The 15,207-nt window shown below is 42.9% G+C and overlaps 1 long non-coding RNA gene across 1 annotated transcript; it reads left to right on the top strand.

Annotated features, from left to right (window-relative positions):
* The first annotated feature begins 54 nt into the window (after positions 1–54).
* Positions 55–13,510, top strand: LOC125931888 (uncharacterized). Its single transcript, XR_007460505.1, has 3 exons — positions 55–155; positions 767–953; positions 13,234–13,510. It is a non-coding gene; the product is annotated as an uncharacterized LOC125931888 (long non-coding RNA).
* The last annotated feature ends 1,697 nt before the right edge of the window (positions 13,511–15,207 follow it).

The following is a 15,207-nucleotide window of genomic DNA, read 5'->3' as shown; positions in this document are numbered from 1 at the left end:
CGCCCCTCCCCACCCCTGCGCCCCCTCGCCCCTCTCCCCCTCTCCCGGGTCTCCAGACTGTCCCCTCCTCCCCCACCCCCAGCCCGCACCTCCCCCGCTCCTCTGCGGCCGGGCGACCGCTCCTCCTCCCCGCTTGCTTTCGCGCAGGTTTTAAGGTACGTTGTTGTGCGTAGAATCACAATGGGTGACTAGGCTCGTTTCCTCCCCCCCCCACCACAGGAGGGGACACCCAGCCGAAATTCAGTGAGGTGCCCTGAGTCCCAGCCGTGGAGGGGTGCCTCTGATCTCCCAGGATCACGCTTTCAGATTCAAGAGTAGCTGTTGTTACTTTTAGCGGAGTCTCGAAGTGCCGGCTCCTGCACAAGCTCCATTCTCTGCTTTCGGCAACGCGTTGATGCCACGGGTATTTCTTCAGTGAAGCCTCGGCAATGCGGTGTTGAACAACACCAAGTTTCTGTTCCTGGAAGTTTAAGTTTAGTGGTGGAGGCAGGTCGTCTCAAGGAAACAAATAAACGAGCAAGATAATTTGAGATCACTGTTAGGAACAAAATAGAACGTGTGAAAGTGTGGAGGGAGGCTGTGTTAGATCAGGTGGTCAGTGCTTTAGGAACCTTTACTTTGCAGAGATGGCATTTGCTCTGGGTGTTGAGTTAGAGGACGGAGGGAGGAAGGCACGGTTAGGGGGCAAAGCCTTAAAACTGTTCAAATATTTCTATTCCAAGACTGACTTTTTTTTTTTTTTAAGTTTACTTATTTTTCTTTTTAGTAATCTCCACACCCAAGGTGGGGCTCGAACTCATGACTCTGAGATCAAGAGTTGCATGCTGTTTTGACTGAGTCAGCCAGGCATCGCAAGACAGACATCTGAGTGCTTATTTCACCTGTAACACGGGCCTGGAAGATTGGTATGAGTTGTTAAAATAACATGTGTCCACTACAATGCCAGCCACAGGGTAAGTGTATCTGAGCTGGGGAACTGGATGGTGGGGTGGGGGCTGGGGGGCTGGAGGGGGCGTTTAATGGGTAGGAGGCACTGCACTTAGATGGGGCTCCTGGGTGGCTCAGTCTCTTAAGCATCCTACTTTGCCTCAGGTCATGATCTCACAGTTCATGAGTTCGAGCCCTCATTGGGCTCTATGCTGACAGCTCAGAACCTGGAGCCTGTTTCAGATTCTGTATCTCCCCCCCCCCCCCCCTCCCCCACTCTCAAAAATAAACATTTTAAGGAAGGAAGGAGGAAGGAAGGAAGGAAGGAAAGGAGGAAGGAAGACATTGAATAGCTTGTGATATTTATTCATGATTAAGAAAGAATGAAAACAGGGGTGCTTCAGTGGCTCAGTGGGTTGAGCGTTCAACTTAGGCTCAGGTCATGATCTCGTGAGTTCAAGCCCCGCCGTCAGGCTCTGTGCTGACAGCTCAGAGCCTGGAGCCTGCCTCAGATTCTGTCTCCCTCTCTCTCTGCCCCTCTCTCGCTCACACTCTGTCTCTCTCTCTCTCTTTGAGAGAAAAAAAAAAAAAAAATTAAAAAATAAAAAAAAAAAAAAAAAGGAATGAAAACAAATGACTTACACATTCAGTTCACGTAGTTAGACAAAGGCCATCAAAATAACCCAAGGAAAGCCAAGGAAGGGATTACGTAAGGAAAAAGAACACAAACGAAAGAAGTGGAAAACTTACAAAATAGAAGTGACAAAAGAAGGGAAAAGTCTGCACAAGTCCACGTGGGGAAACACTAGAAAACCTGAAGGTGTAGAGAAAGTACTTCTAATCTCCAACGCCGGGAACATTTGAGCTTTTAGCTGCAAAAGGGCCCTAAAAGAAAATCTTGAGGAAGTTTGGCTTAGAAAAAAAAAAAATGTTTAGACAAACAAACAAAACAGCAGAGGAATCATCCTGTCATCGGGGAGAAAAAAAGCTGAGTGTTGTGGTCACATCAACAGGCCCCACAAAGCTGTCGACTAATTGCAGCTTTGCTAAAGTTCGTTGATGACAAATGAGTAAGTAAGTGCCGAGCTGTGGGAGGTGTCTGGGCGGCTGGGCCTAACACGGGTATTTCTCCATACATAGGCATTCGCGGGGCCTAGTGCGGTAAGGGCTCTGAGTTCACGGTAATACCTCAGAGGATGTACGTGGACAAGAGATTCAGGAAGGGCTTGTGTGCTGGGGCTTGCCTTCTAGGAATCCTGCAGAAGTCAGGGTCTGAAGAAGCCTGAGATAGACCCTGTGGCGGGATGCCGGGCCGTCACAGTCATTCCGGCCTGGAAAAGCTGAGCTGGTGATGAGAGAGCATCAGGCGAGCCGAGGGGGAAGCACAAGCTGGCATCACCCCCCTCCCCCGCCCCAGGTTGGATACTGGTGGCATTCCTCAGGCACCTTGGCTGCCCAAGGACAAAGGGGAGGAAAGAAAACAAATAGTTAACTGATGGAGACCCCAGTCCTGCTGACGGGAGTCTCCATCAGTTTACAAATATCTTAGTAAATTCCAAGAAAAAGGCAATCTTATCAACAGCCTAATCTCCAGAAACCTCATATCCTGGAGCCCCAACGTCACCCTCCCGTCCACAGTGATGTGAGAACAAAGGCAAGAAGGAAATTGCAGGTAAGATTAAACTTCCTTATAACCTGCAGCCCATTGGCAAATACTTGAGGCACATACAGAGTGGAACATTTCTCCAGAAACCCCCTGCTGTCCTGATGTTAATGCCTCACTAGAAGGAAAACCACTTTTGCTTGAAGACGGCAAGGCCTCAGGTGTCCTGGGAGTCCTCCTTAGCACATCACCGTCCCTCTGGAGGCCTCCCATTTGACTCTGTCTCCCCAACTCCATAGTATATAACTGGTCACTCTGCGCAACCCTCGTGCAGCTCTTTCTGTCCTTGAATCCTATCCCTTTGCTTTAATAAAATGGCCATTTAAAAAAAAAATTAAAAAAAAAATTTTTTTTGACATTTGCTCATTTTAGAGAGACAGAGCATGAGTAGGGGAGGGGCAGAGAGAGAGGGAGACACAGAATCTGAAGCAGGCTCCAGGCCCTGGGCTGTCAGCACAGAGCCCGATGTGGGGCTCAAACTCACAAACTGTGAGATCATGACCTGAGCCGAAGTCGGACTTTTAACTGACTGAGCTACCCAGGCGCCCCAGTAAAATCACCCTTTTGCACTGAAGACGTCTCAAGAATTCTTTCTTGGCTGTTAACTCCGAACCCCCACCAGTCCAAGACCTTATCACTGCCACTTGTGGCCACATGGATGAACCCAGGGATAGGTGGATTAGAGAGTGGACAAAAAGTGCCCCCCCCCCCACCAGCTGCTAGAAGAACAGAATTGTCATTAACTGATATGATTGGGAGGACCGCAAGGGAAACAGGTTTGGGGGAGAATATTAGAGTTGTTTTGGGATACATTAAATTGGTAATATCTTTGAGACGTCCAGTGGGAGTTGATAAGGAAGCAGTTAGGTGTACAGATTTTGAGTATGTAGTGCAGGTCTGGGCTGGAGATACAAAATTTGGGAATGTTTATTTATTTAAATTTGAGGGGGGGGGGTTGCAGGGGAAGGGCAGAGAGAGAGAGAGAGAGAGAGAAAATCCCAAGCAGGCTCCGTGCTCAGTGAGGAGCCTGACATCGGGTTCCATCCCTGGGATTATGACTTGAGCCGAAACCAAGAATCTGACGTGTAACCGTGTCACCGACTGAGCCACCCAGGCCCCCAGGAGTCATCCTTTAAATTCTGAAGATAGTATAAACTCACTAGGGGAGTGAATTTAGATGAGAGGAGAAGAGGTCTGAAATCTGAGTTCTGGAGTCCCCCCACTTTCTAGGCTGAGGAGGCAACACTGAGGGAGCCTGAGGGGGAAGGTAAGTTAGGGTGAGTGTGGGGTCAGCTGGAAGTAGCCAGTTGTGTTCCAAGGAGGGAGTAATTGAGTCAAATTCTACTGACAGGTAGGACTGAGAACTGCCTGAAAATTATTTCTAATTGCACAAAACAAACCCCCTATGAAATAGGTTATTTTTTATTTTCACTGTATAGTTGAAAAAATCTGGAGATGGTTTTGCCCCCAGATCCCATAGCTACTCAGGAACAGAATTAGTGATTCACAATGCTAGATGAAGTTTACATAATGCTTTCTGTCCGAGGAAACGTCTGTGAGTAGAATTCAACTTATCCAGGACAAGAACATCAGGGGAAAAAGAAAGAGAAGGTCTCAACTAAAGTAGGGTTATGGACCCTACAGAGGAGGCAGAAGTCAGAAAATACAAGGCCATGTTGTTGTTGTTGTTCTTTAAAATGTTTGTTTATTTTTGACAGAGCGACAGAGCGAGAGTGAGGGAGGGGTAGAGAGAGAGGGAGACACAGAATCCGAAGCAGGCTCCAGGCTCTGAGCTATCAGCACAGAGCCCGTTGCGGGGTTGGACTCGTGAACTGTGAGATCATGACCTGAGTCGAAGTTGAACGCTAACCCACTGAGCCACCCAGGTGGCCCAAGCCCATATTTTTTTTTAAAACACTTTGCAAAAGCAACAGAAGAAGGAGTCTTGGAAAATTAAATCAATGAGAATATTTGGGAAAGCTCTGAGAAAGAAGAAAATGAGGCCAGCCCTACCAGTCATTAAAACATTATAAGACTTGGGGCTCCTGGGTGGCCCAGTCGGTTAAGCGGTTGACTCGGGCTCAGGTCATGATCTCAGGGTTTGTGGGTTCGAGCACCACATTAGGCTCTGTGCTGACAGCTCGGAGCCTGGAGCCTGCTTCGGATTCTGTGCCTCCCTCTCTCTCTCTCTGCCCTCCCCCACTCATACTCCGTCTCTCTCTCAAAAGTAAATAAACATTAAAAAAATTTTTAAAAAAACATTGTAAGCTTGTACAATAAGATGATGGTATTGGGACATGAATACATAGATCAATGAAACAGTGTAGAAAATCCAAACATAATTGCATCTGGAAATTTAATATGTGATAAAGGTCGCATCTGAAATCAATGGAGGAAAAAGTCCTTTTTTGTAAATAGTATTGGGGTAAATAGGTAGCCAGACAGTCATATCCGTTTCTCTACACAAGATGAATTCCGGATGGGTCGAAGATTTAAAACCTTTTTAAAGAAACAAAGCTGTATAATTACTAGAAGGAAGTAAGAGTGGATTCCTCCGTAATTAAGGAATTGGGGAAACTTCCTGAACTCAAAATCCGGAGGCAATTAAGGAAAAGACTGAAATTTGGACTATACAAAACAACAGTGACAATAAAATTTTTGCGTTAGCGAAACACATCATAAGCAAAATGAAAAGACAAGTTAAAAACTGCGATAGGTATTTCTGACTTACAAAGGATTAATGTTGTCTGATTGTGTTCTGGAGAGCAAGGAGGACTCCTGGTTCACAGTGTTTGCCAATCGCCATCGTGTAAACCCTCCCACCACAGTAGATTTTAAGTTGCCAAAATGTGCTCACCTGTACCCATGTGACATCAGCTGGGTCACAAAATTCCTGACGATTTAACAATCGGCGCTTGTAGGCGGGCTCTCAGCACATCACCACCAGTATCCTTCATAAATAGACGAAGGGCTTCATCACTTGGAGAAGAAAAGGAAAACCATCACTTTGTGGAAAATAGGAGATATACACACACAATTCACACACACACAATAATGAAAATAAAGGACCTTTAAATATGTGAAAAGATGTACAGTCACACTTAAAGGAAATGCAAATGAAAACTGCACGAAGATACTATTCCCCAACTCTCAGATTGGCAGAAATGTAAAAGTTTAGACAGCAAAACGTGTTGACAAAGCAGTCAGGGAACAAGCACTTTAATTTTTTGCTGGTGGGAACGCAAAAATGGTATAATCCAGGGCGAGGGGAATTTGGCACTATCTAGTAAAATTGCATAGATATTAACCTGTCGATCCAAATATCCCACTTTTAGGCCTCAAGCCTAAAGATCCACTGACAAAAATACAAAAAGATACATAAGGTTACTCAGTGACCACTGTTTGCAAAACCAAAAAAGTGGAAACAACTTCAACGATCATCCATCACAGAATGCTTTCATAAACTAGGACCCATTCACATACTAGAATTAGTACATAGCTCTAAAAACAAGTAAGAAATACCTCTATGTACTGCTATGACATGATATCCAGTGGAAAAAAGCAGGATTGCCAAACTAAGGTAATATACTACCGTTTAACTAAAAGGGGAAGAGGAAATGAATATCCCGTATTTTAAGATTTCATCTTTTAATAATCTCTACACCCAACAAACGTGGGACTCGAATTTACAACGTTGAGATTAAGAATTGTATGCTCCACTGACTGAGCCAGGCAGGCGCCCCTACCTTATATATTTTTTAAAAATACATAAGGGGTCCCTGGCTGGCTTAGTAAGTAGAGCATGCAACTCAGGGTCATGAGTTCGAGCCCCACCTTGGGCACAGAGATTACTTAAAAAAAAAAAAAAAAAAAAAAGAGAGAGAGAGAAAGAAAGAAAAGAAAGAAAGAAATTGAAATAGATAAAATAAAAAACAAAGTTAAAAGAACAAATTAAAAAACAAAAAATGCTGATTACCTCTAGGGGGAGGGAATGGAACAGAGATAGAGATGGAGATCAGACTTCTCTCTGATTATGGTTTAACGGTTTGACTTTGTTAGTTATGCAACAAGATTTAATTTTTCAAAAATATTTTCAAAAGCAAGACCTACAAGTCAAAGGCAAAAATGAAACAAATGAACTTGGTTGTGTAATGACCTTGTTCTATTTTTATAAATTGCTACTGATCTTGTTTTATCTTTTTTTAATGTTTATTTATTTTTTGACAGAGAGATACAGTGTGAGCAGGGGAGGGGCAGACACACACACACACACACACACACACACACACACACACAATCCAAAGCAGGCTCCAGGCTCCGAGCTGTTGGCACAGAGCCTGAGGTGGGGCTTGAACTCACGAATTGTGAGATCATGACCTGAGCTGAAGTCAGCCGCTTAACCAACTGAGCCACCTAGGCACCCGCTACTGCTCTTTGAATAATTTGTAGAAATATGAGTAGCTTCCTTTGCTCTGAGGTAACCCATGTCTGAAGTTTCCTCCTGGAATTTTCTATACTGTCTCACATATCTAACTCTGGAGTTCCTTCCAGGTGACAAATACCATAACCTTGCTGGAGGGACATACTTCCCAGCCTATTTTCTCCTAGCCAGAGGCATCTCCTGTCCTTTGAGACAAAACTACTCCCATCACAGCACTGACTTCCCTTCAGAAACAAGACACTGTGTTATTCTCCTAATAATCCCCCTTCACTGCTGGAGCCGTGGTCCATCCAGGGTATGTCTGTCCCAGGACCGAGGGATAAGGTAATCATACACCCATGAGGGTCATTCTTCTCCTTGAAATTCGAGTTTCCTGGACCACAGGATTTGTAGTTGCAAGTAGCTAAGTTCGACTCTCACAGGTTGGGGGACCTCAAACAAAATAATTAACTTCTCTTAGCTTCAGTCCCCTTATTTTTGAAACAGGGGAAAGGTAACACCAATCTTTTGGGGTCGCTGTGAGATTTGAATAAGATTATGTAAAATGTCAGGCATAAGCTTGGTGCTTCCCTCCTGTCTCCTCCCTCTGCTTCCCTTCTCTTATTTCCCACCTTCTTTTTATTCAGTCTTCTCTCCACATCCTTCTTTCATAAAATGAACAAGACTAAGAAACTTTGAAGATTCTTTTCAAACCCTGAGATCAGAAACACTGACAGGGTGCAGTGCATTTAGATGGGGGCTTGGCTGTTGAGGATTAGAAATCTAAAAATGCGCATAGTAGAAATGAGTTAGAGGCCGGTAGCGACTTTAACTGAAGAGAAGTTTAGGATCTAATACGAGGGAAAGGGTTCCTGGGTGGAACTATTTTAGGGTCTCAGTAATATTAGAAATTCTGAAGAGTTAAGAGCGCCAAGGTGGCTCAGTCGGTTAAGTGTCTGACTTCAGTTCAAGTCATGAACCTGTGGTTCGTGGGTTTGAGCCCCACATGGGGCTCTGTGCTGACAGCTCAGAGCCTGGAGCCTGCTTCCGATTCTGTGTCTCCCTCTCTCTCTGCCCCTTCCCCACTCATGCTCTGTCTCTCAAAAATGAATGTGTTAAAAAATATTTAAAAAGAAAAGAAATTCTGAAGATTTGTCCAAATGAGGGGAGGAAATAGAGAAGTGAGTGAAGGAGGTAGGGAAAAAGAAAAATTGGAAAGTAAGAAGGTTACAATAAAGTCAGATCACACAAGTGTTGGTGAAGATGTGGAGGAACTGGGATTCTCATGCACTTCCAGTGGAAATGTAAAATGGTGCAGTAATTTTAGAACAATCCGGCGATTTCTCAATGAAACATAGTGTTACCATATAACCCAGTTCCAATGCTAGGTATATACCCCAGGGAACTGAAAACTTAGGTCTACACAAAAACTTGTACGTGACTGTTTATAGCAACATCGTTCATAATACCCAAAAGGTGGAAACAACTCAAACCTCCTTCGACAGATGAATAGATAAACAGAATGTAGTATATTCATACAATGGAATTTCACTTTCCCAAAGAAGACATACAGATGGCCAACAGGTACATGAAATGATGCTCAACATCATTAATCGTCAGGGGAGTGCAAATCAAAACCATGGTGAGATACCACCCATACCTGTTAGAATGGCTGTAAAGTGAATGGCTAAAGACCAGAAATAGTAAATGTTGGCGGGGATGTGGAGAAAAGGGAACCCTCGTGCCTCACTGGTGGGAATGTAAATTGGCTCAGCCACTCTGAAAACCACTATGGAGTTTTCTCAAAATATTAAAAATAGAACTACCATACGATCCAGCAACTCCACATTTGGGTATTGGTCAGAAGAAAACGAAAACCCTAATTCGAAAGGATACGTGGACCTTCATGTTCATTGCAGCATTAGTTACAATAGCCAGGATATGGAAACAACTTAATTGTCCATCGATGGATGAATGGATAAGGAAATTGTGGTGTATGCAATGGAATGTGGTATATACCAAGAAATGTTACTTAGCCATCAAAAAGAATAAATCCTGGGGCGCCTGGGTGGCTCAGTCAGTTGAGCGTCCGACTTCAGCTCGGGTCATGATCTCACAGTCTATGAGTTCGAGCCCCGCATCGGGCTCTGTGCTGCCAGCTCAGAGCCCGGAGCCGGTTTCAGATTCTGTGTCTCCCTCTCTGTCTGCCCCTCCCCCGTTCATGCTCTGTCTCTCTCTGTCTCAAAAATAAATGTTAAAAAAAAAAAAAAAAAAAAGAACAAATCCTTGCCATTTACTGCAACACTGATGGACTTTGAGGGCATTATGCTAAGTGAAATAAGTCAGAGAGAGACAAATACCATGCTTCTCTTTTCTATGTGGAATCACACACAACAACAAGCCAAGCTCCTGGATACAGAGTACAGACTGCTGATAGCTGCCAGAGGCAAGGGGTGGAGAGTGGGAGAAATGAGAGAAAGGGGTCAAAAGGTTAAAAAGAAGAAGAAAAGGGAAAAAAAGAGAGAGAGAGAGAGAGAGAGAAATTTGCCTTCCTGATTAAAAAACAAAACTCCCAAAACAAAAAATACCCCTCAAAGTGGGATACACTGGTTAAGTCAAGTGTGGTCCATCCGTATGATGAAATGCCACCTAATGGCATTCAGAAGGAAGGAGGAAGAAAGCAGAATGAGGAAGCCTTTTTATACTGATAACTAAAGTTTTCCAAGATGTAAACAAAGTTAATTAATTAAAAAAAATATATATATATATATGATCTATTGGGGTGATATAACTCTAAGATGTTAATGTAATATGCATATAAGACATGTGGGGAAGTGTTAAAATGAGAAAATGTAGGAGATCTCAATAGGTAGATAGATAGATAATGTTCTTTTCATTCACATGTGAGATATTTACAGTGACCATGTTCTGAGTCACAGCAGGATTTAACAAGATACCAAAGCATACAGAACAAAAGAAAACAAGCCTAAAGCTAACATCATACTTAATGGTGAATATATTCTTCCGAAGGTAAGGAACAAGACAAAGATGTCTACCCTCATCGTGTCTCTTTCACATTGTTCTGGAGGTGCTGGTCAGTACAATAAGGCAAGGAAGACTGGAAAGGAAGAAACACAACTGTCTCGTTCACAAATGGGGCTGTATGTGAAAAATCCTAAGGAATCTACAAAAAAGCTACTAGATCTCTCTGCCCTTCCTCCACTCACGCTCTGTTTCTCTCCCTCTCTCTCTCTCTCTCTCCCTCCCCCCCCCAAAATGAATGAACGTTAAAAAAAAAATTTAAAAAGCCACTAGAACTAATGAGTTCTAGTTGCAAGATTCAGAGAAACAATGGTATTTCTATACACTAGCAACAGACCATTTCAAATAAAAAGTTTTTGCAATCAAAAAGAATGAAATCTTGCCATTTGCAACAACGTGGATGGAACTAGAGGGTATTATGCTAAGTGAGATTAGTCAGAGAAAGACAAACATCATATGATTTCACTCATATGTGGAATTTAAGACACAAAACAGATGAACAGAAGGGAAGGGAAGCAAAAATAATATAAAAACAGGGAGGGGGACAAGACATAAGAGACTCTTAGATACAGAGAACAAACTGAGGGTTGCTGGAGGGGTTGTGGGTGGAGGGATGGGCTAAATGGGCAAGGGGCATTAAAGAGGACACTTGAGATGAGCACTGGGTGTTATACATAGGGGATGAATCACTGCGTTCTACTCCTGAAATCGTTGTTGCACTATATGCTAACTGACTTAGATGTAAAATAAAAATAAATAAATAAAAAGCTTTTAAAATGCCATTTGAAGTAATATTTTTAAAAAATACTTACTTATTTTGGGGAAAGCACAAGTGGGAGAGGGGAGAGAGAGGGGGACAGAGGATCCAAAGCGGGCTCTGTGCTAACCGGCTGACGGCAGTGAGCCTGATGTGGGGCTCGAACTCATGAACCATGAGATCGTGACCTGAGCTGAAGTCCAACACTCAACAGACTAAGGCACCGTTGTGCCCCCGTAGTAACATTAAAATAAATATTAGGGGTAAATCTAACAAACTGAATGCAAAGACCGAATATTGAACATTACAAAATATTTCCAAGAAAAATTATAGAAGACTTAAATAAATGGTTAGATGTATCATGTTTATGCATAGAAACTCATTATTGTTATGTCAATTCTCCCCCAAATCATCTATAGATTTAACATAGTCTTGGTCACGGTGTCAGTAGGTTGTTTGGGTTTGTTGTTTTTGTTTTTTTTTAATAGAAATTGATGGGTTTATTCTAAAATTTGTGGAGAAATAGAAAAAATCTAGATCAGCCAAAACAAACTTAAGAAAGAATAGGAATGGGGAACTTTACCAGATTTCAAGATTTACTGTAAGGCTATAGTAATTAAGACAGCGTGGTGTTGATGTAAAGATAGGCATATGGATGGGACAGAATAGGGAGTCCAGAAATAGACTTACATATAATAATGTCAATTCATTTTTGACAAAGAAGAAAAGGATGGTCTTTTAAACAATATTGCTAGAGGAGCGACTGGGTGGTTCGGTTAGTAGAGCATGTAACTCTTGATCTTGGGGCTGTGAGTTTGAGCCCTATGTTGGGTGTGGAGATTACTTACAAAAAATAATAATGTTGCTAGAATAATAGGATATCCTTGTGGAAAAACATGAACTCAATTCTTACCTCTCATCATGTGCCGTAATTAATTCAAAGTGGATCATACACCTCAATGTAAAAGTTAAAAATCATAAAACTTTGGGGCGCCTAGATGGCTGAGTTGGTTAAGCATCTGGCTCTTGATTTCAGCTCAGGTCATGACCTCACAGTGCGTGGGTTCGAGTCCCACATCGGGCTCTGCACTAGGAGTGCAGAGGCCGCTTGGGATTCTGTCTCCCTCTCTCTCTGCCCCTCCCCCGCTTGTGTGCTCTGTCTCTGTCTCTCTCAAATAAACTTTCAAAAAACTATAAAACTTCTGAAAGAAATGTAGGGGAAAACCTTTGTCATTTTTGTTTAGGTAAAGATTTCTTAGAACCCAAAAAGCATGAACCATAACAGAAAAACCTTATAAATTAGACTTTATTAAAAATAAAAACTTAGCTGGGTGCCTGGGTGGCTCAGTCGGTTAAGCATCCGACTTCGGTTTAGGTCATGATCTCACAGTTCATGGGTTTGAGCCCCGCATCGGGCTCTGTGCTGACAGCTTGGAGCCTGGAGCCTGCTTCGGATTCTGTGTCTTCCTCTCTCTCTGTCCCTCCCCTATTCATGCACACACGCATCTCTCTCCCTCTCTCTCTCTCTCTCTCCCTCCCTCTCTCTCTCAAAAATAAACATAAATAAATAAATAAATAAATAAATAAAAACTAAAAACTTAGGCCCTTTGAAAGACAATGTTCAGAAAATATGAAGGCAAGACAGACTGGAAGAAAATCTTTGCAAAACATATACTGAATGAAATGCTTATACCTAGGATAGGTAAAGACCCCTTAACACCTCAATAATAACAAAACACAACCTGATAACAAAAAGGGAAACAAATGTGAACAAATACATCATCAAAGAAGACCTACGATTAACATGTAGGCACATGTAGGAAAGATGCTTAACATCATCAGGAAAATGTAGGGGTGCCTGGATGGCTCAGTTGACTGAGCACTGGACTCTTGATTTTGGCTTAGGTCGTGATCCCAGGATGGTGGGATTGAGTCCTCCTCATTATGGAGCCTGCTTGAGGATCTCTCTCTCCCTCTGCCCCTTTCTCCCACTTGATCTCTCTCTCTCTCTCTCTCTCAAAAATTAAAAAAAAAAAAATTAAAAAAGAAAAGGAAAATGTAAAATAGTACCATAATTAGATACCAGTATATCCCACCAGGATAGCTAAAATTAAAACAAACAAAAAACAAAAAAGCAAAGGCCTCACCAGGTAACACCGAATATTGACGAGGATGTGGGGCAACTACAGCTGATGTCAACACGAAATGATGCAGCGACTCTGGAAAACAGTTTGGCAATTTCTTGTCAAGTTAAATACACACCTACCATAAGACCAAGGAATCTCTCTCATAGGTGTTTACCCAACAGAAATGCAACCTGTATTTCAGGAGAACCTATACAGGAGAAGCGTATCCTGTATTTGTCTGCTCCAGTGGCCACAAAATGCCATAGACTGAGAGGCTTTACTTTTTGTTTTCTCACAGCTCTGGAGGCTGGGAGTCCCAGATCAAGGCGTCGTCAGGATTGACGTCCGATGAGAGCCCTCCTCTGGGCTTGCACACGGCCGCTTTCTCACCCTGTCCTCCCATGGCCTCTGTTCTGTGCGTGCCGTCCTAATGCGTGTGACGTGTTCATTTGTTTTTTCACTTTTCTGTTTCATTTGAAAACGCTGTAATGAATCTATATACTTTTTATCCAGTCATAGAATAAAACAAATCCAATCTAACATAACTTCACTTTATTTTATCTGTTTACTTATTTTAGAGAGAATGTGTGTGTAGCAGGGGAAAGGGGGGGGGGAGAGAGAGAGAGAGAGAGAGAGAGAGAGAGAGAGAGAGAGAATCTTAAGCAGGCTCCACACTTAGCTCAGAACCTGATGCGGGCTTGACCCCACGACCCTAGGAGCATGACCTGAGCTGAAATCAAGAGTCGGATGCTCAACCTACTGAGCCACCCAGGCGCCCCCATAACTTCACTTACAAAAAATAAAATAAGGGCAGTGGATTTTTCTCAGTGTATTTTTTTTTCAGCTTTACTGAGGCATAATTGATAACATCACCTTTTTATTATTCATATTGATTCATTTTTTTGTTTGCTTGTTTCAATTAGTACTTACAGAAGGTCAGCCATGGTTTCAGGAACATAGCGATCAACACAGCAAAACCTCTACACTCTGGAGTCTTCCTTCTGGAGAGAAGAGGGTAGTAATGACTGCTGTGAACAGTAATACCAAATAATAGTAATTGAAGGAAAATTTTAATCTGTGAACAATTCTTTTCAATTATCAATATCTCTTTTCAGTCAGTATTTGCAGCCTCTGCCTCATCAAATATTCTCTTCAGAAGAATGGGGGGCACAGCAGAAGAGTTGAGTCCTAGGCCTGGTTCTACAGACCTGAGCAAATACGAAACCTTGCTAGGCCTCCCTCTGCTCAGTAACGCGGCCTCCAAGCAGGCGGTGAGGCTCTTAGTAAAATGGGAACACTTTATCATTGTGTAAATGTAGGGCTCTTTGTGTAAATGTGTAATAATCTCTTTAGGCAAATCTTTTTATTGGAAGTGGACATTCTCTTTTTTTTTTTTTTTTTTTTTTTAATCTCTCCACCCCCAGTCTTTGGCTCAAGATTTTAAAGATTGCTATTAAAAGACAAGTGTGTTAGCACATTAAGATACTATCAGGTAGCAGATAACTTTTAAAAAGTTAATTACTCAAATTTGTCTCAGTAGATGGAACTGTGATGCCTTGGGGCACCGTGAGGCTTTGCATAATGGGAAGAAGGGTTTCAGGAACAACCCGGTCCTTGGCTCTTGGTGCTTAATACAAAAACAAAAGAAAACCAACAAAACCCTGTGCAGAAAGGACCCTCGAGACAAACGCTCTTGGCAGTCTCGCCTTGGGCTTGTAATTCACTGTCTGGAAAACAGCACAGAATATGTGGATGAGCAGGTGAAAAATATTTATTTCTCAGCAAGTACTAACTGATGAGCCAAACAGGAAAAGACGAACTCTGTTAGAACTTAATCTGTCCTAAACAGGAGAGGCCCACAGTGAGGAATGGAGCCCCGCAGTGGGATAAAAAATGATCGGAGCTGGGGCGCCTGGGTGGCTCGGTCCGTTAAGCATCTGACTTCCTCTGAGGTCATGATCTCCCGGTTTGTGCGTTTGAGCCCCTCTCTGGGCTCTGTGCTGACAGCTCCGACCCCTGCTTGGGATTCTCTCTCTCTCTCTCTCTCAAAATAGAGAAATAAACTTTAAAAGAAAGAGAAGAAATGATGAGGGCTCAGGGGGAGAATTCTAAGTGGCTGTGACGATCCCGTGTTCAGACTGAAGTCAAACCCGAGGGAAGAGACAGGGGTGCGGAATTTAAACAAGGAGGAAACTCATAAAGCAACTGATAAAGAGAACATGAAGTAGGAGGAAACCTGGCGATGCCTGAGCCTCCGACTCCCCGCTGGGCA

The sequence above is a fragment of the Panthera uncia genome, chromosome D4, assembly GCF_023721935.1.
Source record: "Panthera uncia isolate 11264 chromosome D4, Puncia_PCG_1.0, whole genome shotgun sequence".
Taxonomy (NCBI): domain Eukaryota; kingdom Metazoa; phylum Chordata; class Mammalia; order Carnivora; family Felidae; genus Panthera; species Panthera uncia.
This window is presented reverse-complemented; position numbering and strand designations above follow the sequence as displayed.